Source organism: Hyperolius riggenbachi, chromosome 1, assembly GCF_040937935.1.
Source record: "Hyperolius riggenbachi isolate aHypRig1 chromosome 1, aHypRig1.pri, whole genome shotgun sequence".
NCBI classification, from domain to species: domain Eukaryota; kingdom Metazoa; phylum Chordata; class Amphibia; order Anura; family Hyperoliidae; genus Hyperolius; species Hyperolius riggenbachi.
The window spans coordinates 557,199,372-557,223,525 of NC_090646.1; the positions used below are offsets into that span (position 1 = coordinate 557,199,372).

Consider the following 24,154-nt stretch of genomic DNA (forward strand, 5'->3'; position numbering starts at 1 on the left):
TAAGAGAAACCCTCGAGAGCCCAATATAGTGTAGTATGCAATGGATTTGATGGATAGTGTAAGTAAGTAAATTGATACTCACAAACCAGGGTCACCCGATAGGTAACCACTGTAAATGCAGGTGGGGAGATTAAGACCTGTCCCCACTCAGGGTTATGTCGTTCTCTGTAGATCAGAAAGAAGGGGGTATATTACCCATATGCATCCATTTTGTAGCCTCCGTAGAAGCGCTGTGTTGTGCAAAACGGCCGTCAGGCATCCTGTACCCAGCACCCACCACCATCATCATGCCTCCTGTCACTTTGGTATGTGTACCACTTTTGCATCTTTACAACTCTGCTATTTGCATTTTTTTAATACATTGGAACAATAAATATACATACGCAGCAGTGCTAGCCTTTTTCTTCATTCTACCTGCCTGTATTTCGTACCTGATGGCTAGAGCACGCAGAAGGAGTATACATAGGAAGACGCATGCTGTAGTAAACCACATGTATGTACTTATGCTGTAGTGCCAACTAGAGTTGGGCCGAACGGTTCGCCTGCGAACGGTTCCATGCGAACTTCAGTGGTTCGCGTTCGCGTCCCGCAGGCGAACCTTTGCGGAAGTTCGGTTCACCCCATAATGCACATGGAGGGTCAACTTTGACCCTCTACATCACAGTCAGCAGGCCCAGTGTAGCCAATTAGGCTAAACTAGCCCCTGGAGCCCCACCCCCCCTTATATAAGGCAGGCAGTGGCGGCCATTACGGTCACTCGTGTGCTGCCTGCGTTAGTGAGAGTAGGGCGAGCTGCTGCAGACTGTCTCTTTTTAAGGGAAAGATTAGTTAGGCTTAACTTGTTCCTGTCTGGCTGCATACCTGTTCTGTGAACCCACCACTGCATACCTGTGCTGTGAACCCACCACTGCATACCTGTGCTGTGAACCCACCCCTGCATACCTGTGCTGTGAACCCACCACTGCATACCTGTGCTGTGAACCCACCACTGCATACCTGTGCTGTGAACCCACCACTGCATACCTGTGCTGTGAACCCACCACTGCATACCTGTTCAGTGAACCTGCCACTGCATACCTGTTCTGTTCAGTGGACCCGCCACTGTATACCTGTTCATTGAACCCACCACTGCATACCTGTGCTGTGAACCCACCACTGCATACCTGTTCTGTGAACCCACCACTGCATACCTGTTCAGTGAACCCGCCACTGCATACCTGTTCTGTTCAGTGGACCCGCCACTGTATACCTGTTCAGTGAACCCGCCACTGCATACCTGTTCTGTTCAGTGGACCCGCCACTGTATACCTGTTCAGTGAACCCACCACTGCATACCTGTTGTGTTCAGTGAACCTGCCACTGCATACCTGTTCTGTGAACCCGCCACTGTATACCTGTTCTGTTTAGTGAACCCGCCACTGTATACCTGTTCTGTTTAGTGAACCCGCCACTGCATACCTGTTCTGTTCAGTGGACCCGCCACTGTATACCTGTTCAGTGAACCCGCCACTGCATACCTGTTGTGTTCAGTGAACCTGCCACTGCATACCTGTTCTGTGAACCCGCCACTGTATACCTGTTCTGTTTAGTGAACCCGCCACTGTATACCTGTTCTGTTTAGTGAACCCGCCACTGCATACCTGTTCTGTTCAGTGGACCCGCCACTGTATACCTGTTCAGTGAACCCGCCACTGCATACCTGTTCTGTTCAGTGAACCTGCCACTGCATACCTGTTCTGTGAACCCGCCACTGTATACCTGTTCTGTTTAGTGAACCCGCCACTGTATACCTGTTCTGTTTAGTGAACCCGCCACTGTATACCTGTTCTGTTTAGTGAACCCGCCACTGTATACCTGTTCTGTTTAGTGAACCCGCCACTGTATACCTGTTCTGTTTAGTGAACCCGCCACTGCATACCTGTTCTGTTCAGTGAACCCGCCACTGTATACCTGTTCTGTTTAGTGAACCCGCCACTGCATACCTGTTCTGTTCAGTGGACCCGCCACTGTATACCTGTTCAGTGAACCCGCCACTGTATACCTGTTCTGTTTAGTGAACCCGCCACTGTATACCTGTTCTGTTTAGTGAACCCGCCACTGTATACCTGTTCTGTTTAGTGAACCCGCCACTGCATACCTGTTCTGTTCAGTGAACCCGCCACTGTATACCTGTTCAGTGAACCCGCCACTGCATACCTGTTGTGTTCAGTGAACCTGCCACTGCATACCTGTTCTGTGAACCCACCACTGTATACCTGTTCTGTTTAGTGAACCCGCCACTGTATACCTGTTCTGTTTAGTGAACCCGCCACTATATACCTGTTCTGTTTAGTGAACCCGCCACTGCATACCTGTTCTGTTCAGTGGACCCGCCACTGTATACCTGTTCAGTGAACCCGCCACTGTATACCTGTTCTGTTTAGTGAACCCGCCACTGCATACCTGTTCTGTTCAGTGGACCCGCCACTGTATACCTGTTCAGTGAACCCGCCACTGCATACCTGTTGTGTTCAGTGAACCTGCCACTGCATACCTGTTCTGTGAACCCGCCACTGTATACCTGTTCTGTTTAGTGAACCCGCCACTGTATACCTGTTCTGGTTCTGGGTGTGCCCCCCTAGATGAGTGTCTCGGGGGGCACACCCACGATAATAAGGTCGTTGCCTCATTGTGGTCAGACCAAATTTGATCAGCTGGACAGTCACTGTTCTGTCATTCAGCTACATCAGCCAGGCGACCATATGGGCTGTAAAGCCACCAAAACCTGCACTCTCGCCATGGTGCGCACCAGTCCAGCACGGCCGTCACTACACAAACAGCTGTTTGCGGTGCGTTACACGGTGAGTTTGGTGTGTCAGTGTGAAGCAGTACCTTAATTACACTACCTGATTGATGTATACACATGCAAGATGTTTGAAAGCACTTTAGGCCTGTCATTTAGCATTCAATGTGATTTCTGCCCTTAAAACGCTGCTTTGCGTCAAATCCAGATTTTTCCCGGGGACTTTTGGCATGTATCCCACTCCGCCATGCCCCCCTCCAGGTGTTAGACCCCTTGAAACATCTTTTCCATCACTTTTGTGGCCAGCATAATTATTTTTTTTTTCAAAGTTCGCATCCCCATTGAAGTCTATTGCGGTTCGCGAACTTTAACGCAAACCGAACCTTCCGCGGAAGTTCGCGAACCAGGTTCGCGAACCTAAAATCGGAGGTTCGGCCCAACTCTAGTGCCAACCTTCTGCAACCTGTTTGGCCCATTAAGTATTAGTGGCATGCTTCCTAATGAAGTGCTGTTTTTACCATGAAAAAGAGGTCAGCTTATGAATATATAGGAGAAAAGACCACCATGGCCAAACACGAAATTTGTATACCGCAATAGTATTAAAAATAATGTAAACCTTATTAGGGACATATTACTTTGAAAATAAAAACAATGACAAGCAAGGCTGACCCACAGCAATGCAGAAGGAACTACAATCAAACATACAAGTAAACACTATAATCAAAGAATGATAGGATCAACCAGCCCATGAGGCGGGGTGAGGCGGGCTCTTCCGGTGGCAGAAGTGGGGGGGGGTGTGTGACTCCCACCTGGCCGTGGGTGGGGGGCGCTGAGCTGGAGGGGATAGGAGGCAGGAAGGGGGGCAGCGGGTACATCGGTGGGGAGGGGGGGGTCGGACCCCCTCCCCTCCTTCACCTGAGTCCCCCTGGTCTGCGCTCCCCTCCAGCTATTAGCACAGCGTACAATCAGGGAGCGGGCGGGGAAGTGATGAATCATGATTCACCTCCTTCTGCATTCCAGTGTGCTTTTCACTGCTCATCACTTCCTGCAATGCCGCCCACTGTAGTGTACAGTGGACACTATTGCAGGAAGTGACAAGCAGTGGAACGCAGCGCTGGAAAGTCAAGGAGATGAGTCATAACTTCCCCGCTCGCTGTCTACTTCACACTGCGTTAATAGCTGGAGAGGGAGCGCAGGGGGTCTGATCCCCCTCCTCATCGCTGTGCCCTTTCCCCCCCGCCCCCCTTCCTGCCGACTACCCCTCCAGGCTTCCTATACTGGGGGCAATTATACTACCTATGGGGAGTGCGGCATCTTCACAAGTTTGCCACAAGCAACAAAAAGTCTAGAACCGGCCCTGGGATCACCCGATAGGTAAGTCAGCGTAATATAGAATACAATTGTATTCAATATACAACAAACAATATAAATGCAATCTGCCCAACTCCTCACATGCTAATTGCAAATGCTATTCAATGTCTGCAGCAGCCCATGCTAAGCTCCTGTATGTATGTCAATATGAACACTTAGAATGAGAGAGCAGTGCAAGATCGCCACTTTACCAGGGATCCACCTGTCCTGTAGTCTGACTGCCGCTTGCTCACATGTACCGCAGTCTAGCTGCTTCCTCGGAGAGGAAAGCTGTCAGTTTCTCTGGACACACCCTCTTTGCTATCACCTCTGTGGATGTAAGACATTGCTGTTTACTTTTAAACTCTGGTGATAAGATTATACAGTATGTATTCAAGAGTCAAAAGTGATTTCAATGGAAGTGCTCCCTCTGTGTTTCACTTCTTTTGATTTTAAGTTTTTTTTCCAATACCCATTTTTTTTCTATAGTTGCTTTTCTGTGCAGGAATCTGAACTAGGGCATTAACTTTAGCTTTACATTTGCTTTAACTTCTGCAACCTGTTTTTCCTGAACCACTTGTCATTTTGACATTCAGTTTTTACTAAATGGAATGTCTACTTTTCATCATGTGTACAGTGTCTGTTTTATAGCTTTGTGACAGGTTTTCTTTAAAGACAAACCGTGTGCTGCTTAGCAATAGTTTCATCTTGCTTGCCCAGAAAATCAGAAGCCAAAGTAATCTGTCTAATTAAGAACTAAAACAAGCTTTATACTTTCAGTTAATTCAGTGTAACATCTGTGCATATTTTATGAAAACTCACACATGTTAAGTAATAATTAATTTTGTACAATACCAGATTTTGTAAATCATGTTTTTATAAATCCCTTTCTTTAAATTCTGGCACATACAATAGGCTTAACATTATTATTTGTAATGACTAATTTAATGTAATTTTTTTGTTACTAAATTATGTTTGAACTGGAATTAAACAGTAAATATAGCTGGCATTTCTAAGCAAATAACCAAGGATTTGAAATAATATTTTTTTTCAAGTAAACATTATTACTTACAAAACCATAATTAAAATATTTCACTGGGTCTGAAACGTGATTTGGCACAAAATCGAATAAATTACAAGCAAGCCGAAAGATTTGGTCGCTTTACATTTTTCATAACTATTTGTTTTGTTTTATGAAGTTATTATCTGGCTTTATGAAGTTTCCCTGAAGCCTTTATTTATAGATAATCTTTTGTCTTCATTTTCAGACATTGTACTTTTGAACCATGCATACAATTAAAGAATTTTCTTGTGTTAAATCAGTGGTTCTTAAAATGGGGTGCACTTACCACTGGGTGTCAGGGCCAGACTTCTGGAGAGGCCTCAAAGGCCAAGGCCTTGGTCAGCTGCCACCCAAGGGGGGACCTGAAAATAAAAGAGGGGTTGCTAAATATGGAAATATGGTTGCTAAATAAGAGGAGGCTGAAAATGGGGAGCAACACATGAAAAGGGGAAACTGATGCTCAAGAGAGCTGTACATGAAAGAGAGGGGATATAGTGCATGGATGATACACATGGTCAGAGCTGTCACAATTTGCCATCCAACTTCTGTCTTGCTCTGCCTTAAGCGTCCTGTCAGAAAGGACCTTCAGCGCAGCTGGAGGCATTGTCACTGAGAACAGAAGTCGCCTAAGTCACAAAAGTGTTCAGTACCTCACCTTTATTAAAAAGGAATGAGGCATGGATCCTGGAGGGCTACTGCCCACCCCAAGACTAAGTCAGGCCCCACACACAGCATCTCTGCCTGCACGCCGTGTGACTGCCTGCCCCAACACTAAGTATTTCCCCACACAGCATCTCTGCCTGCAGGCCGCTTGACTGCCTTCTCCGCCACCGCCAACAGGGTCCAGGACACCAGGCGGATTCCTGAATCTGTAAGGCCGCTGCTAGCATATATATAAGGCCGCTATAATAATTTCTCTGGTGTGTACATGCCTGCCTAATTTTTCTGGCTGCACTGCAGCTGCAACAACAAAACAAAAGGCATGTACATGTGCCAATTCTCTTTCGTGATCGTTACCTTGCCACGGTGAAGGGGCTTGCGTATCACAATGAAGTAATGACCGCCGGCTATATGAGTGTCTCGGGGGGGGGGGGCACTCCCAAGATAATAAGGTCATTGCTTCATTGTGGACAGACCAAATTTGATCAGCTGGACAGTCATTGAGCTACCTAAGCCACACCATATGGGCTGGAAAGCCGCCATCACCTGCACTCTCGTCATGGTGCGCACCAGTCCAGCACGCCCATCACTACACAAACAGCTGTTTGCCATGCGTTGCACAGAGAGTTTGGTCTGTCAGTGTGAAGCAGTACATTAATTACACTCCCTGATTGATTTATACAAATGCAAGATGTTTTAAAGCACTTTAGGCCTGCAATTTAGCATTGAATGTGATTTCTGCCCTTAAAATGCTGTTGTGCGTCAAATCCAGATTTTTCCCCGGGACTTTTGGTGTCTATCCCACTCTGCCATGCCCCCCTCCAGGTGTTAGACCCCTTGAAAAATCTTTTCCATCACTTTTATGGCCAGCATAAATGTTTCTAGTTTTCAAAGTTCGCATCCCCATTGAAGTCTATTGCGGTTCGCAAAAGTTCGCGCAAACCGAACTTTTGCGGAATTTTGCGTTCGAGGTTCGCGAATCGAAAATCGGAGGTTCGAGCCATCTCTACTTAGAAGTGGCAGGGAGGAAATAAATTGGGCCCCCTCCGGTGAACAGCTGCCCCCCCCCCCTCCTCTGGCAAGTGCTGTGTGATCATTCCAAATGGGGAGGGGCGCATCCTCACAAGTTTGCTTCAGGCGGCATAAAGTCTACACCTGATAAATTAACACATCTGTTTCAATCTCTGTGCTCCATTTATGCTTCAGGTTAGACATGAAACCAGAAGGTGGCAATGCAAGTGTGCTACATGTTAACACTTAGCAATCCTGTGCTAGGGCATGAAATAGGAGAGAGGAAGGGCAAACAGCAACACACCGGGACACTGCTAGGTAGAGATGGCGCGAACGGTTCGCCCGTGAACGGTTCCAGGCGAACTTTAGGTGGTTCGCGTTTGCCGGGGAAGGCGAACTTTTGTGGAAGTTTGATTCGCCCCCATAATGCTCCATTAAGAACAACTTTGACCCTCTACATCACAGTCAGCAGGCACATTGTCGCCAATCAGACTACACTCACTCCTGGAGCCCCACCCCCCCTTATAAAAGGCAAGGTTTTCCTGCCGTTTTACTCACTCGTCTGCCTACAGTAGTTAGTTAAGGGACAGCTGCTGACAGACTCTGCAAGGGAAAGCTTAGTTAGGCTCTTGTAGGCTTGTTAGCTTGCTCCTGGCTGATTGTTATTCCTTATATTGCACCCCACCACAGCTCCCTCCTTCCTTATTCCCTCCTCCGGAGGAGGAGGGTCTTGTCTTCCAAGGAATTGTAGGATTTCAAAAGCCAGCTGTAACGATTGGTGTCAGCAAAACAGATTTTCTGATTATTGGTAATCTGCAGTATCACCAATAATACAGATGCTATACCTGATTATGTGGTGATCTGCAGAATCACCAATAATGCTAGTATAGCCAGACACAGGACAACCAATGTGGAATAGTGTTTGGTGCAACAGTAATGAGTAATAGGAGATCTCCCGAGGAGCGGGTGATTCAGACTGTACTGCAGTCAATGATCACCTGAGGAGCAGGTGATTCAGACTGTACTGCAGCCAGTGGACACCTGAGGAGCAGGGACCACTGACTGTGCTGCAAGGATGATCACCTGAGGAGCAGGTGATTAAGACTTTACTGCAGCCAGTGCACACCTGAGGAGCAGGGACCACTGACTGTGCGGCAACGGCTGATCACCTGAGGAGCAGGTGATTAAGACTATACTGCAGCTAGCGGACACCTGAGGAGCAGGTGTTACAGACAGTGCTGCAGCTGAGCTTCACCTGAGGAGTAGGTGAATACGACTATACTGCAGCTAGCGAACACCTGAGGAGCAGGTGCTACAGATAGTGTTGTAAAGGCTGATCACCTGAGGAGCAGGTGATTAAGACTATACTGCAGCTAGCGGACACCTGAGAAGCAGGTGTTACAGACAGTGCTGCAGCTGAGCTTCACCTGAGAAGTAAGTGAAGGCTACTACAGATCCCTCACCAGTGGCTAGGCCCACTGGTGAGGACAGGAAGGAAGGTCAGACAAGCACAGAGTAAGCAACGTACGGACAGATACAGTACAAAGACAGAAGGCTGATACAGTGTCAAGTTCAGGCAGAGTTTGGCAACAGGAATCAGATGGGTAGAAGTACAGAATCAATAAGCAGGAGAATAGTCAAAGGAAGCAGAAGGTCATAACAGATAATACGATGCAATTAGTACTTTAAACTATCAACAGAATCTGGCTAAGTGTGGATCCCCAGCTCCAGCCGGTTCTAGCACACTTTGGCATCTGACTAGGGTCTGAGTGCTAACACGATAGCATTCGCAACAGCAGACACGGAGCAACTGACATACTAGCACTATATATACAGAGATGCCCCGCAGCGCCGCCCCCATCACTCAGCTAATCCAAAGTACCGTTGGAGTCAGCTGACTAGGCAGATCAGCTGACTCCCCTTCTATTTGTATAAAGGTCCTGTCGCGTGGCGCACGTAGCCCTTAATCTATGTGCAATAGAAGGACCAGGCAGAGCAGCTGCATGTAACTGCGCGGCAGAGGCCGCTGGCTGATACGTGGAGATAGCCGCCATGCCGCTTGCCTCTGCGGCGGTGTCTCCGCTATCTATTACACCTGCTTACATACATTGGCCGGGAATCGATCCCAGGTCTACTGCTTGGTAGGCATCTCTCCTCACCACTATACCACCACCAACACTACATGCTGAAGCCAGCCTTGCATGTACCATTACGATATATCCAAGAGAAAAATGAGCTTGCTTAGGGATTTGTAGGATTTCAAAAGCCAACTCACATACATTGGCCAGGAATCGAACCCAGGCATACCACATGGTAGGCTGCTATCCTAACCATTATACCACCAACACAACACACTACACTGCTACATGCTGAAGCCAGCCTAGCATGTACCATTGTGATATACCCAAGAGAAAAATTAGCTCTCTCTCTCTCTCTAGGACTTGATGCCATTGAAGTGAATTTTCAGCTTAAAACCATTAACGGATACCTGCAGAATTTCACAGGCAATTTCGGAATTCTGCCGGATTTAAAAAGCAATTCCGTTCTGACCAAACGCAATGGAATGACCAATTTACGCCCAAAATTGCGGAAAATACAATTCCGCGGACAGCGGTGACCATCCCTACTAGAGAGAGAGAGAGATGAATCTACATCGCTATCTGGGGTTCTCTTCGGCCAACTGTTGAACACAAAAGGCAAGGCCATGCCTGGGTGGGCTTGAACCACCAACCTTGCAGTTAACAGCCAAACGCGCTAACCAATTGTGCCACAGAGACTGTGTACCACAAAGACTGTGCACGCAGTTGCTGTTGAATGATTTTATGGGGATGTATGTGTGTCTTTTGGAGGGAGGAAGTAAGTCTGCTCCAAGAAGTTTCAGCATGTAGTGTTGGTGGTATTTTATCTGATTGCCATCTGGAGTCGGGAAGGAATTTTTCCCTTTAGGGGCTAATTGGACCATGCCTTGTAAGGGTTTTCTTCGCCTTCCTCTGGATCAACAGGGATATGTGAGGGAGCAGGCTGGTGTTGCACTTTATACTGGTTGAACTCGATGGACGTATGTCTTTTTTCAACCAAAATAACTATGTAACTATATAACTATGCATAATGGTGTGGATAGCAGGCTACAGACGGTAGGCCTGTGTTTGATTCCTGGCCAATGTATGTGAGTTGGCTTTTGACATCCTAAAAATCCTTAAGCAAGCTCATTTTTCTCTTGGATATATCATAATGGTACATGCTAGGCTGGCTTCAGCATATAGCATTGTATTGTGTTGTGTTGGTGGTATAATGGTTAGGATTGCAGCCTACCACATGGTAGGCCTGGGTTCGATTCCTGGCCAATGTATGTGAGTTGGCTTTTGAAATCCTACAAATCCCTAAGCAAGCTCATTTTTCTCTTGGATATATCATAATGGTACATGCTAGGCTGGCTTCAGCATGTAGCACTGTAGTGTGTTGTGTTGGTGGTATAATGGTTAGGATAGCAGCCTACCATGTGTTAGGCCTGGGTTCGATTCCTGGCCAATGTATGTGAGTTGGCTTTTGAAATCCTACAAATCCCTAAGCAAGCTCATTTTTCTCTTGGATATATCATAATGGTACATGCCCGGATGGCTTCAGCATGTAGTGTTGGTGGTGGTATAGTGGTGAAGAGAGCTGCCTACCAAGCACTAGACCTGGATTCAATTCCCGGCCAATGTATGTAAGCTGGCTTTTGAAATCCTACAATTCCATGGAAGACAAGACCCTCCTCCTCCGGAGGAGAAGAGGGAGTGAGGATTACACTTCCTGATGTTGTAAAGCAGTGTAGGCCTGCAATTGAATATTCAATGAGATTTCTGACCTTAAAACACTGCTTTGTGTCAAATCCAGATTTTTTTCTGGGACTTTTGATGTCTATTGCACTCAACCATGTCTACCTCCAGGTATTAGACCCCTTGAAACATCTTTTCCATCACTTTTGTGGGCAGCAGAATTTTTTCTAATATTCTAAGTTTGCCTCTCCATTGAAGTCTATTGTGGTTCGCGAAAGTTCACGCAAACCAAACTTTTGCGGTAAGTTCGTGAACCGGGTTCGCAAACCTAAAATCGGAGGTTCGGGCCATCTCTACTGCTAGGGGGAAGTCTGTAAAGAACCCATGATGCATATGGTATGGGGAGGGGACAATAAGACTTGATGCCTACTTATGTGGAGTCTTGAATTCTCCCTCCTACATGCACCTCACTGACCCCTCTCAATTAGAGCATGGCAATCCTGTGAAATTTAAATTGAGGACTTGACGGGGTCATTGGTGTCAGAGAGGAGAAAGGGAGCTTTGAAAGAAGGTGGGAAACACAGTTATTGTCCAAACACTAGAAATTCAGGAGGTCATTATAGTAGATACAGAAATCACAGCTGGTGGGGGAGAAGATCATGGTTGCGCAAGAATAAACATTTATGGAGGAGGTATCTTGGGGGAAGTGTGTGTGTGTGTGTGTGTGTGTGTGTGCGTGCGTGCGTGCGTGTGTGTGTGTGTGTGAATTTGAATGATCAGTTTCCCGGGAATTTGCTACACTCTGCAGTTGCACAAAAGTGCTACTGGATAATGAAAATAATGTAGATTTAGGGTAAGATTAATGCAGACATCACATGTAAAGTACACCATGTAGTTTGCGTAATACACGTTACACAGTTACACACACAACTAGGTATAATGTACACTATGCAAATAGCGTAAATTTGTATTATACAAGCATTGTGAATATATACTGTATATATGTTTATAAATATGTAGATTTACATAATCATTTTTTAAATAAATGTTACCACCCATTAGTGAATAAAACCCTTAGCAACTTACAAAATGCTTACAGCTTTTAGGACCAAGAACATGTTATGGCAAAAGTTTGAGAGTCTAACCGGTTAATAATACTTTCAAATAATTTTCACATTTTTTATTTCCATTAAATGTTTTATTATTCTATTTTTACATGATCATGATATTATTTCTAAAGTAATAATAATAATAATAATAATAATAATAATAATAATAATGTCATTCCACAATGCAACTTTTCACAGATATTGGCTTTTTGACAAACACTTACCAAAGGTGATGACACGGTCTTATCTAGTAAGCCACAAGCTTATCTTCAAATTCCAGAAAAGCCTACTTCAGTAATGGTGCAACAGTTTGAAGGTTGCAATCATCTTCCAAGGTCAATGTATTGAGACGCATTTTCAAAGCTTCTGCTACACAAATAAGAGCACTTTATATAACCTACTTCAATCAGGGCAAGCTACTGAATAATCACAAAATGCTTCACAAGTGATTTTTAGCTGGACTTCACTGATCCAAAGGTGTGATAGAATGCAGCCAACCATGATAATTCTACTTGGAACAAGTTATTACCACTACAGATTGAAAACATGACAGTTGTCTGAAAGATGTCTAAAATGTTAAGAATGCTATAAAACCTTTTGAGTAAAAAGTATGTATCTTTTTAACCCTTCCAGACCGGTAATTATGAAAATAAAATAATAATAATAAGAATAACATTATTATTGCTATTATTATTATTCACATTATTGCATTTTTATGTACAACTGTGATTTGATTTGATTTGACTGTAACAAGAGTGATATGAAGGCTGCCATATTTATTTCCTTTTACATAATACCAGTTGCCTGACAGCCCTGCTGGTCTATTTGGCTGCAGTAGTGTCTAAATCACACCAGAAACAAGCATGCAGATAATCTTGTCAGTTATGACAATAATGTCAGAAACACCTGATCTGCAGTATACTTGTTCAGGGACTATGGCTAAAATTATTGGAGCCAGAGGATCAGCACAGCAGGCTAGCCAGGCAACTGGTCTTGTTTAAAAGGAAATAAATATGGCAGCCTCCATATCCCTCTTGTTACAGTTGTCCTGCTTTTAAAAATCTGTCTTCATATTAGTACACTATTAATCTGCTGCTGGGAGTTACATTAGCATTTAAAGGATTAAGTCATGTATATAGTCAAAGTGAAACTTTCAGTTTCTCACATGTAATGAACAGGTTTGTGGAACAGTAATTTGTTTAAAGAGACTATGAAGCCTCCCTAAATCACTGTTTTTACTTCACAATGCTGTTAAGCATGATTGCCCCTCTAAAACCCCGCATCCCCGTGGCTGAAATCTCAATGAATGCCCCCCAAATCCCAGGGCAAAAATCCACGACCATGACTTTTCTGGTCGTGGATTTTGCTGCCCGGGGAGGCAGAGCTTTGGGCTGTAGCTCTCTCTGCTGGAGTCAATCTGCGCGCAAATCGCCGCCTCTCCCCACCCCCTCTCTGTGAAAGAAGATTGGGAGGGGCGGGCGGAGGCAGAGATCCGTGCAGACTGACAGAGTAGAGGCAGTGCTACAGCCCAAAGATCTGCTTCTATATGTAAGCGCTCCCCTAATCTTCCCCCCGGGGATTTCGGGGGATTAATAGAAACTGCAGCCATGAGGATGTAGCATTTCGGGTAGGGCACTCATGCCTAACTGGATTGTGAAATAAAAACAGTTATTTAGGGAGGCTTCCGACTCTAACTATGCTGCACTGCTCATGTGAAAGCATTTAGCTGCACTTAGATAAAAGTTCCTGCTGATAAAAAGCGCAACTTATCATATAAATCATATCTTATTATGAATTTCCCACCGTACAAATTAAATATATTTTTTGTGTTATGAAAACAAAAAATAACGTCTTTTTTAATTATGTTTTACTTAATAAATGCATAAAAGATTTTATATGTATAGGTTAAAAAAACAGATAAGAAGACATAAATAAAATAAAAAAGTAAAAAAACAAAACAAGGTTTTGTGAATATTGAGATCAGATAACAACCTTTACATTGGTACTAGCTTACCAAAAATGTTCACTGTCTTATTTTCTCTGGTCTAAAAATGTACAACTGAGAGTAAAGGGACATACAAACACACCCCAGGCGAGGCAACCCCTGGAGTGACAGTACAGTGCAGAGGCTGCAGAGACACGTCATAAACTGCACAAGTCCAAGGTGTCTGCACGTTGGGTTCCATGTTTGCTAACCCCTTTCCAGAAACAGAAACTGCACATGTCCAAGGTGTCTGCACGTTGGGTTCCATGTTTGCTAACCCCTTTCCAGAAACAAAAAACTGCACATGTCCACGGTGTCTGCACATTGGGTTCCATGTTTGCTAACCCCTTTCCAGAAACAAACATGGTGTGACCTTTTAAGACAGATGTTGACACAGTTGGAACAGAATGAAGAGGATTCTTTGGGTCGGGCCCTATTACCCTTCAAATGCAGGAACTGTATCACACTGCCAGCCTCAATCTTTTCTATCTCACACTTTAGTCACCTCTGGCACAATCAATAATTGGCGTCATGACGCTAAAACCTTATAATGCTCTGTTGATATGGAGGACTAGAAGGGATGACTGCATGGCGCAAAACACAACAGTGTCCAGCTAGAGGGTTGAGCACCAAACAATGGACTAAGGCATCAGTTGGACATCACTATTCTAAAGCTATTCCTAGCAGCATTGGAGGACAGCTATGCTATGCACACACTAGATTTTCTGCCAAGATGGTCCTAAACAGCTGTCTTTGCCAAGGGTCATTTAATATGTATGTAACCCTGTGTGTGTGTCATTGCAACAGACACACACACCAAGGGTTACAGATGCATTTACTTTTTGTGAAAGTGCTGCTGTAAAGGGAACCTGCAGGTGCTGTCAGGTGGAGCCCATGAGCAGGAAAGAAGAGAGAGAAGCTGGGCATGTGCAGGGAGGAAGTAACAGTTGAGTTTTACAGTTGAAGGCTAGTGAGGGGGAGGAGTCAAGTAGCCATGGAGACTGAGGTGATGAGGCAGCAAGAAATAAAGTGTGTCACGATACTATACTGTACTGCAGCAAGAAATACGCTTGATTTGTGAGGAAATAGAGTAGAGACACGGGAAGAGACCAGCCATTGGTGAGACGGTCTGAGCAAGGCAGAGGCACAGACAAGTAAGCACTTACCGGAAACTGAACTAAGGAAGAGAAAAAGAGCTGCAGACATTACATGAGAGGAGAGAGACCACTCACAGCTACAGGCCAGTAAAGAGCAGCAATACTGGAGAGATAAGCCAGAAGAGAAACAGTAAGCAATAAGAAAGACAGACCAGGATATCAAAATGTACCTGTAACAGAGAGAGATAACAGAAAACAGCAGAGACATTACAGTGACACAGAGACAACAGGACAGCAATGCATACAAGAGTGACACAGAGCAACAAGTGACAGGATTACAGAAAAGGAGTGAAGACTGCAGTGCAGTGTCTGAAGAGATTGTGTGACAACAGCTGGCAGACAAAATACAGAGAATACAGCGGTGCTTCTTATACATTAAGTGATCATTCACAATTATCAATTCAACATATTTGTCTCATCCTGGATGTTGCTAGGTAACCACCAGACATTTCTCTACTTTCCCTTCTGTCCTATGCAAGAATTCAGATCCACTTTTAAAAGACAGCAGTGAAGAAGTGACAAATAGCAGAGTGCTGTGTATGGAAAATTCTGGCAAGTAAATGCTAATAAACTGAATTACTTATATGGTTCCTGAACTAGCCCTGATCCTAACAGGCTGAAGATAAGAAGTTTATGAATGTTTTGTCACTAAACTATTTTTTTATCCATATCATTTAATACAAATATTTCTTAAAAAGAACTTGATTGGTGTCTGGAGGATTTCTTTACAGTTAAAGCATTATAGAGGTGTTACATGTATACCTTGCATAAGTTGTTTTCCTTTTCTATGTAACTGAAGAGGTTTGTCAAACTGCATGCTTCTTTATCAGTATGTCCTTGTTTCTATGAAAGCAAATATAAATGGATTAATTCCTTTTATTATGCACTGTACATAATGCAGACAAGCACAACATTTCGGACAGGAGCCCTTTCTCAAGTGCCTCATTTGATATTTGTCCTTGTTTCTAGGCAATGACTTTTGACATGTAACATTCTGCTATGCAAAACACAAACCTTCTTTTCACTTTAGATCTTCTAGTGTTTGTTTATCACAATACATATTTGTATACCTATTTTGAATTCACCTTAATTTAATGAGACTTCACTACACTGGTTATTCTTTTCCTTTTAGATCTCAGTTTTCAACCTCAGTCACTTGTTTAACTATTCCAATTAAAGACATTAGTAAAAAAAACCCAGTCAACAAAAAAGAAAACTCATTGCTTGTCAGAAATAATGTATTATGATTAATGGAACAAAATAAATGCTGGTGTTCAATGCCTACAGCCTCAGCAGCATATCCTGGAAAGACATTCCCCTTGTAATCTGTGGACAGCAGGGGGAAGGGGGGCATTTGGGGGAAAACCATGAGGACACAGGTTATCTTGAGCTCTTATGCTAAGGGACTGATAGGGAGTGAGAAGGAGGAGTGCAATTGCCAACTACTTTCCCCTCCAATTCCAATACCAATACATGGGGGATTTTGCGGTAGCCACTCTGCACAGAGTCTGACCAGCTCGGTAGCTCTAACAGTGGTGCTGGTAGGTGTAAAGGCCAAACATGCATTGACAGGGCACCAGTAAGCACAGGGGGAGGATAATCAGTGGTATGCAGAAAGAAGACAACAACAGCAACAGCCTGAGCACATTCAAACAGAAGTTGAGAAAAACGACTCCCTATCCGCTCCAGCTTCAAAATTCTGTGCCTGGCCTACAAATCTGTACACAAGACCTGCAGGTTGTGCTAATAGCGTAATTTGCATTGCTACCCTGACTTCAGTAAAATTTCCATGCACTTCCTGCATTAGCAAGACACAAAATGCAAATAAAATGCAGCCTTTGGATAAACTTTTTTTTATAAATACCTGCAGTAACAAACATTCACAGCAAAGTTCAGACAATAGAATAGGCAACTCACTCTACCTACTTCAGTCAAAGTAACCTAAAGATGCCAAAATGCTTTAAAGAGAATCTGTACTCTAAAATTCTTACAATAAAAAGCATACCATTCTATTCATTATGTTCTCCTGGGCCCCTCTTTGCTGTTTCTGCCATTCCCTGCTGCAATCCTTGTCAGGAACCGGCCCCGCGGCACGCCTGCGTATACGGTTCCCGACTGCGGGTTTGACCAGATCAAGCGGGGAGCAGCCTTATTCAAGCCAAAAACAAGGCTGTGACCCCTCAAATGCTTCTTACTGCCACCACTAGCTGTTGCTAGTCACGTCCACTCGGCTGTCGAGTGCTCTGCGCGCAATCCGCATTTTCGTATTCGGGTCAGCTTTTGCGCTTTAGGCCGAATACGGGAACGCCACGCACACACACACACAGTACAGTTGTACAGTAACACAGCACAATCAGGCACTGACTTGTAATGCAAGTTACACTGTCGTGCAGCAAAACCACTAACAGTCGTTCCGAACGATACTGTTAGCCACTCTGCTGTCGAGCGCAAAAGTGCCCAATACACACAATGCCTTTACAATCTCATACGGTAGTGTTGCTCAAACGTACAATCAGGCATGGACTTATACACAGTTACACTTCAGTCTCTTCTAGGCTTTGAGTGTTAGTTTAGTACAGCAGAAGTCAAACTTATTAAATAACGATTTAATATTCCAGGAAAAAAAGTGGAACAATGCAGAAAATAATATATACAAAAGATGTACAAAAAACAAAGTAAAAAGTTACAAAATAAAAGTTACAACGATACACACAAGGATATTTGCATAAAAATAAAATTGGGATATAACGTTACTGTGTAGGTTAGAACGTGGTTGGCGGGAGAACGCCGTTCCGATTTGCTCAGGATCCCTCTAGCTATGCGCTACCTCCAAGAGAAGTTCATTTGTGACTGTCCAAGGCTGATTCTTATAGTCCCAAGTGTTGCCCCGGGCAAAGGATGTTTCATCCCCCAATCTTACGTAATTTCCCCGTTTGTGACATCACGGTCTGCCGAGCCCCTTGTCACATCTGGGCTAGCTGTGACATGCGAATTTCAAGGCTTTTCCTGTCCACTTTTTACTTGGTAGACTCTTCCCTTAATACAAAAGATCAAATCAATGCACCACATTTGCAAGATGCCAGACAAAAGGGAACCTAATTACCTGTTCCTGGCTGTCCAGAGGAACTGTATGCTAATGTCCAAGCTCCCTGCTTCCAGAGAAATTCAATGCAAATGTAGGTCTATTGACCCACACACACAATCACATTACCAGTTTCCATGAAGCTAGCTGCCAATACCTTCAAAGCCAGACTGGCTGACATACCCATGCGACACAGCCAGAAAAATACGCTTCTGTGCGGTACCATACGGCGGCGATACTCTGCATATTATCGTACACATCATCATCACCCCAATATATCACCACAATCCTGGCTTGTAATTTCAAGTTTTAGGCAGTGTTTACAAAAAAGCATGGCTGCTAACCAGCATATGATAGGCTGAGAGAAGCTCAGTCTGTGACTCATACAGAGCCCGGATGGGACGTGGAGAGGGTGTGTATAACTTCTACCTATCACAGTAGAGCAGCACATTCCTGCCTGAGCCGACAAAGCTGACAAAGGAAAGAAGATTAGATTATATAACAGAGATAATACAGCCACTGTGCAACTAGGAAAGGCTGCAGTAAGACAGACCACATTAGAACAGGTATAGGAACTTATAGGATAGAAGAAATAAGGCTGAAAATTTTGTTACAGAGTCTCTTTAACATAAAGGGCCTGATTCACAAAGCGGTGATAACTCAGTTATTACGCCTAAAAGACTTTAGGCGTGATAAGCTTTGCACCACTGAGTTAGCACCGTTTTCTGCTCTTTATCACGTGCAAAGTCCCGCGCAGCACCCATAGGGTTTAATGGGCGCATCGCACACACTGCACCGTGCGCTGCGCGATTGTGCACGCAAAACTTTGCGCACGGGATTTCGCGCGAGTTTCATTTTATCACGCCTAAACTGAGTTTAGGCGTGATAAAGGGCTTTTCACAGGCGTGCAAACACTTTGCACTGCTTTGTGAATCAGGCCCAAAATCTCCCTGGGGAAGACTGGAGTGATTGGCAGTCATAGGCTGATGCCTATGACAGCTGATCACAGTAATTGGCTGGCAGGGGAAGGGAGGGCGGCCCGGGGGAAAAATATAAACAAAAAGGTAAAATGTATTTAAAAAATAATCATATACATTTTTATTAAAAAAATAAACATTGGGGGAGCGATCATTGCCCACCAACAGAGAGTTCTGTTGGTGGGCAGAAAAGAGGGGGAAATCACTTGTGTGCTGACATGTTCGGCCCTGTAGCGAGGCCTTAAAGCTGCAGTGGCCTATTTAGTGAAAAATGGACTGGTCGTTAGGGGGTGTTAACACTGCAGTCTTTAAGTGGTTAAAAGAGATTTGTTTTATCTTATCTAAATTTAACGTATCTAAAATTGAGATAGAATGCTGACATCCATTATAATTCTACAACCAACAAGTAATTTTTACTGTAGACTGAAAATTTGACACATCTGACAGATGTACAGTAGACAGTGGAAAGTAGACAGTTTTTTTTTTAATATTTAGATCTTTAACACAACAACAAGACATTTGTAAATCACTTTTCTGCTGTAGGACCAAAAGTACATGTCATGAAATCAAATTAATTGATGCTACTAGAATTTCCAAGGGACACCGAAGGGGTTCATAAGTACTTTTTTGCTCTCTTTCAGTGCCTCTTATTATTTTAGCAGTCTATCCTTCCTTACCACCCCATGGGCTTGATTCACTAAACCGTGATAACTCAAATATTACACCTTATCAAAGATCACATCTTATGAAAAGATATCACACCTTATGAAAATATATCACACCTTATGAAAAGATATCACACCTTATCAAAGTTAACACGCCTTATCAGAGTAGCATAGCGAGTGCTACAAACGTATGCCTGCTAATTGACAATGGCATTCGTCCTGCCCTGAGCCCCTGCAGGTTTGCAGCGCTTGCTATGCTACTCTGATAAGGTGTGTTAGCTTTGATAGGGTGTGATATCTTTAATAAGGTGTGCTATCTTTTCATAAGGTGGGATATCTTTTGATAAGGTGTGATATCTTTTCATAAGGTGTGATATTTGAGTTATCACGGTTTAGTGAATCAAGACCATGGGCTCGATTCACAAAGCGGTGCTAACCCAGTTAGAGACTTTAGGCATGATAACCATTGCACCACTCTGGTGAAAAGCCAGTTTAGGTGTGATAAGTTTAGGTGTGATAAGTTTAGGTGTGATAAGTTTAGGCATGCTAAGTTTAGATAAGTGTAGATAGCGTGCAAAGTCCCGCACGCAAAGCAGCGCCATTAAACTCTATGCGAAGTGCACCAGACTTGCTAGCGCAAAACTTTTGATCAGCTGTGCACTGCGGTGCTAACGCAGTTGGCGCTTAAACTTATCATGCCTAAACTTATCACACCTAAACTTATCATGCCTAAACTTATCACACCTAAACTTATCACACCTAAACTTATCATGCCTAAACTGAGTTTAGGCATGATAAAGGACTTTTCACCAGCGTGCTAACTGTTAGCACCGCTTTGTAAATCAGGCCCCATGTGTGGTGCTATTTGTCTAATGACCCATCACAGCCTGTTTATACTCAGGAGCAACCATTCAGATTTACATAAAAGTTATGACTGGCCTCTGTGTTTGAAAGAAAAGGTGCTAATTAGCTAGAGCAGCTATATATAAAGTTATATGAGAACAATGTATACATGCAGACTTAGAATGGAAATGTTTGCTTTGCTTTTATGAAATTAGGCTAATGTTCAAATCATACTCCTCCTCCTTCATTTACCGCAAACTTTGAGTTAGAAGTGTATAATGATAATGAAGGTACATCAGTGTATGCTTAGCGTACACAGTTACAAATAATTACACAGTTCATTTAAAAAAGACTTTTAAAAAGACATACAGTACATCCATCGAGTTCATCCCCAGGGATCATTGCCCTGACTGGATTGAAGAGTACCTAAGCTAAATGTGACAGAGAGTGTCATGGCAGGCGTTTTGGGGGAGTTACGGTGTTAAACACTTACCAGATCTAATGTCTTTGGGTCACATGTGAGCGTACCTGACAGCTGGGTGCATAGGGCTTTTTGGTGCAGGGAGAGTTAAAGTAAGTGATGGCTCACCCTGCTGCTGCACAAATTCAAAAGCCGTGCAAAACTTCAGAGCTACGCCGTGTGCGCCAAAAAGCCCTGCTCCGCACAGGTGATGCTCCACCCACTTCTCGTCATTGTAGTTGCAGCCATGTTTCTGAAGATTGTCGAAACTCTTCAAAACCTCCACCTGCTTGTGGCAGCCGGCTTCCAGCTCAGCAGCCACCAATTAGACAGCATCTGCCAAGCTGGGGGCAGGCTGGCTATGTAGATGGACATGGCCAGAGCTTTGGTCGTGATTTTGAAAAGAAATCGCCAGAGCCCAGTCTCTGATTGGGACAGAGTGATCATCTGTCTGGATCAATGATGCCATGGCTCTGTACATTAGCTACTCTTTAAGGAATCTTCTTCTAATGTGGCAGTTGTAGGAAGAGGGGAGAGAGTGTCTTGGGAAGTGATAGATGGTGTGCACATATGTCCCAAATTTCTCTCCTTTTCACTGCTGCACAGTCCAAGTTGCTCACAGTCCAAGTTGTCACTAGTGTAAATTCTCAGTGCAGGACTTTATTCTTCTGACACAAAAAGTTAACAACCGGATAGCCTCTTTACTGGTCTATCAGATTAAAGATTTAGGTCTGTGCTTGTAGTTAAGATTTTAACATAAAATGTTTTGGGATACATCTATTTTTAAAATGTACATTTTCTTTTAAACCAAGCTCTTGAGTAGCACGAGTTTTATATGCGATTTCACATTTGCATTGCTGTGAACCTTTTAAGCATTTTTTTATGGACAGAGCAATTAGTAAAACAAGCGTGTAACAACTGTAAATTGGTATACATGCTGGATCTATGTTTAAGTGTTTTACCGCAGCTTGTAGCTGAAGCTTTAACTCAGCTCGGCACATATTTCCATTGTGAGAAATTGTCTGTGTGATTAGATTTTCTCCTAAGTGAAAATGAAAGTGGCAGTAAATCCTTAGATAACATTACCCGTCACAGAGAGAAGCCAAGATTTAATAGAATCAGAGGGCACAGTCAGCAAAGATGACATTTGGACTTAATGTAGAATGTAATCACTACTATCCATTCATAGACTGTCTGTCACCATGTTTGATAATATTTGATGCTGTGTTTTGCAAGTGCTACCCTGGTCCTTTCCCAAAATCCTCTTTAAATCCTGATTCAACCACCTGCAGTACAAAGGCTGGCTATGCCATATCCTGAAATGCTGAAGTGTATTTTATGTAGCTTACTACTTGCCCCCGCTCCTTCAAATGATTTTTCTATTTTTAACAATTTCCATACCAAAGAAAATATTATACTTTAGTCTAGCAAATAGGATTACCAGCTTATGTGTGCCACTTGGAGGTGTAAGACGCAAACTACACAATCTACGTAAGCACAATTTGTGGCCGTGAGATTGCAGCATGGCGTTGATTTCTGATTTCTGGACTCTGCCTTTGTTTTCTGCTGAAACAATTATCAATCAAGATGGTCTGTAATTGACTGATGGCTTAACTATTTGCCACTAACTAACATACAGTAAATCCTGGCATCATTGACTAATTGATTATAAAATCATGAACAATAAAAAAAAAAACTAATTTGTGAGAGGGTGCTGAACTAAAACTGCATGAACAGCTTAACATTTTTGTTTCTAAAAAATTACCGAATAAATAAATGTAGTGTTTTTTTAATAAATATTAGTATTATTACTTATTCATTTTAATGCTGACTAGTGTTAGGTATAACAACTTCAAATTTATAACTTGTCATAAATACAAGCCATAATTGTGGATTTTGCACATCAAAGTAATCGTTCCAATATGTAAAGGAAAGCGTTGGCAACGCAATTTATATGCTACTTCAATTGCAGTGATAGGAGATAACTGGGAAGTTGGTAGTGGTGGTAGTCATAGGGATGACAGTACAGGTGTGCTCAGGACTTAAAGTGAATTGGAACCTGATTTAAGAAAAAAAAATCCAGATACTTACCTAAGGAGAGGTAAGGCTCAAGGTCTTATAGAGCCTTCCCTCTCCTCTCCCGATCCCCCAGTTCCAGCACTTTAATAAGGAGACCCGCAGAGCTCCTTGTCGGCCGCCACTCATCTCTGCAACCCCCCACCTAGCTGCACAGATACTGTGAAGCAATTTCCCTCTCTCTGCTGAACGCCCGCTGCAAGTCCCGCCCTGCAATTACAGTGTATGAGTCACTGTAATTACTCTCGCTATAGCAGAGTCCCGGCAAAGCATCTTTGACTCAGCTGCCAGGGCTCCCCATAAGTTCACAGTCTGGACCAATGAAAATGGCTCAGACTGTGAACCAATCGGGAGCCTCGGCGGCTAATTCAAATATGCTTTGCCGGGACTCTGCTATAGCTAGAGTAATTACAGTGACTCCTACACTGTAAATGCAGGGTGGGACTTGCGGCGGGCATTCAACAGCAGGAGGAAAATTGCTTCACAGTATCTATGCAGCTACATGGGGGGTTGCAGAGACGAGCGGTGGCTGGCGGGGAGCTCTGGGGTCTCCTTATTAAAGTAGACTTCCAGATGTAGCGACGGAAGATAGCGGCGGATGTTTGGCGGGTTTTGCGCATGTGTGGGGAGCGAAGCCATGGTGAAAATGGCTCAGACTGTGAACCAATCGGGAGCCTCGGGGCTAATTCAAATATGCTTTGCCGGGACTCTGCTATAGCTAGAGTAATTACAGTGACTCCTATACTGTAAATGCAGGGTGGGACTTGCGGCGGGCATTCAGCGGCAGGAGGAAAATTGCTTCACAGTATCTGTGCAGCTACATGGGGGGTTGCAGAGACGAGCGGTGGCTGGCGGGGAGCTCTGGGGTCTCCTTATTAAAGTAGACTTCCAGATGTAGCGACGGAAGATAGCGGCGGATGTTTGGCGGGTTGTGCGCATGTGTGGGGAGCGAAGCCATGGTGCTGATGGACAGCATCACAGGGTAAAAATTTGCTCACCATCGCCCGTAACATGGGAGCATCGCTCAGGCTTTCGCCTGAGTAATGCTCCCTAACGATCGGCCATCGCATGAGTGAAACTGGCAATAGGATTTGCCGGTAATCCTCGTGCGATGGCAAGGTGATAAGTAGTTTTCATCTTGCAAGCTAGTTATCACCTTGAATAGCATCAGGCCCAT

The 24,154-nt window shown here is 43.9% G+C and overlaps 1 long non-coding RNA gene across 2 annotated transcripts in view; it reads right to left on the reverse strand.

The window, feature by feature from the left end:
* The window catches only part of LOC137557384 (uncharacterized), a 134,074-nt gene that overhangs the window by 96,289 nt on the left and 13,631 nt on the right, over positions 1–24,154 (reverse strand). For both annotated transcript variants that reach the window (XR_011029564.1, XR_011029563.1), the window contains exons 2-4: positions 15,637–15,717; positions 11,958–12,102; positions 5,482–5,557 (exon numbers count right to left, since the gene is read on the reverse strand). This is a non-coding gene — a long non-coding RNA (uncharacterized lncRNA). The remainder of the gene's footprint in view (positions 1–5,481; positions 5,558–11,957; positions 12,103–15,636; positions 15,718–24,154) is intronic.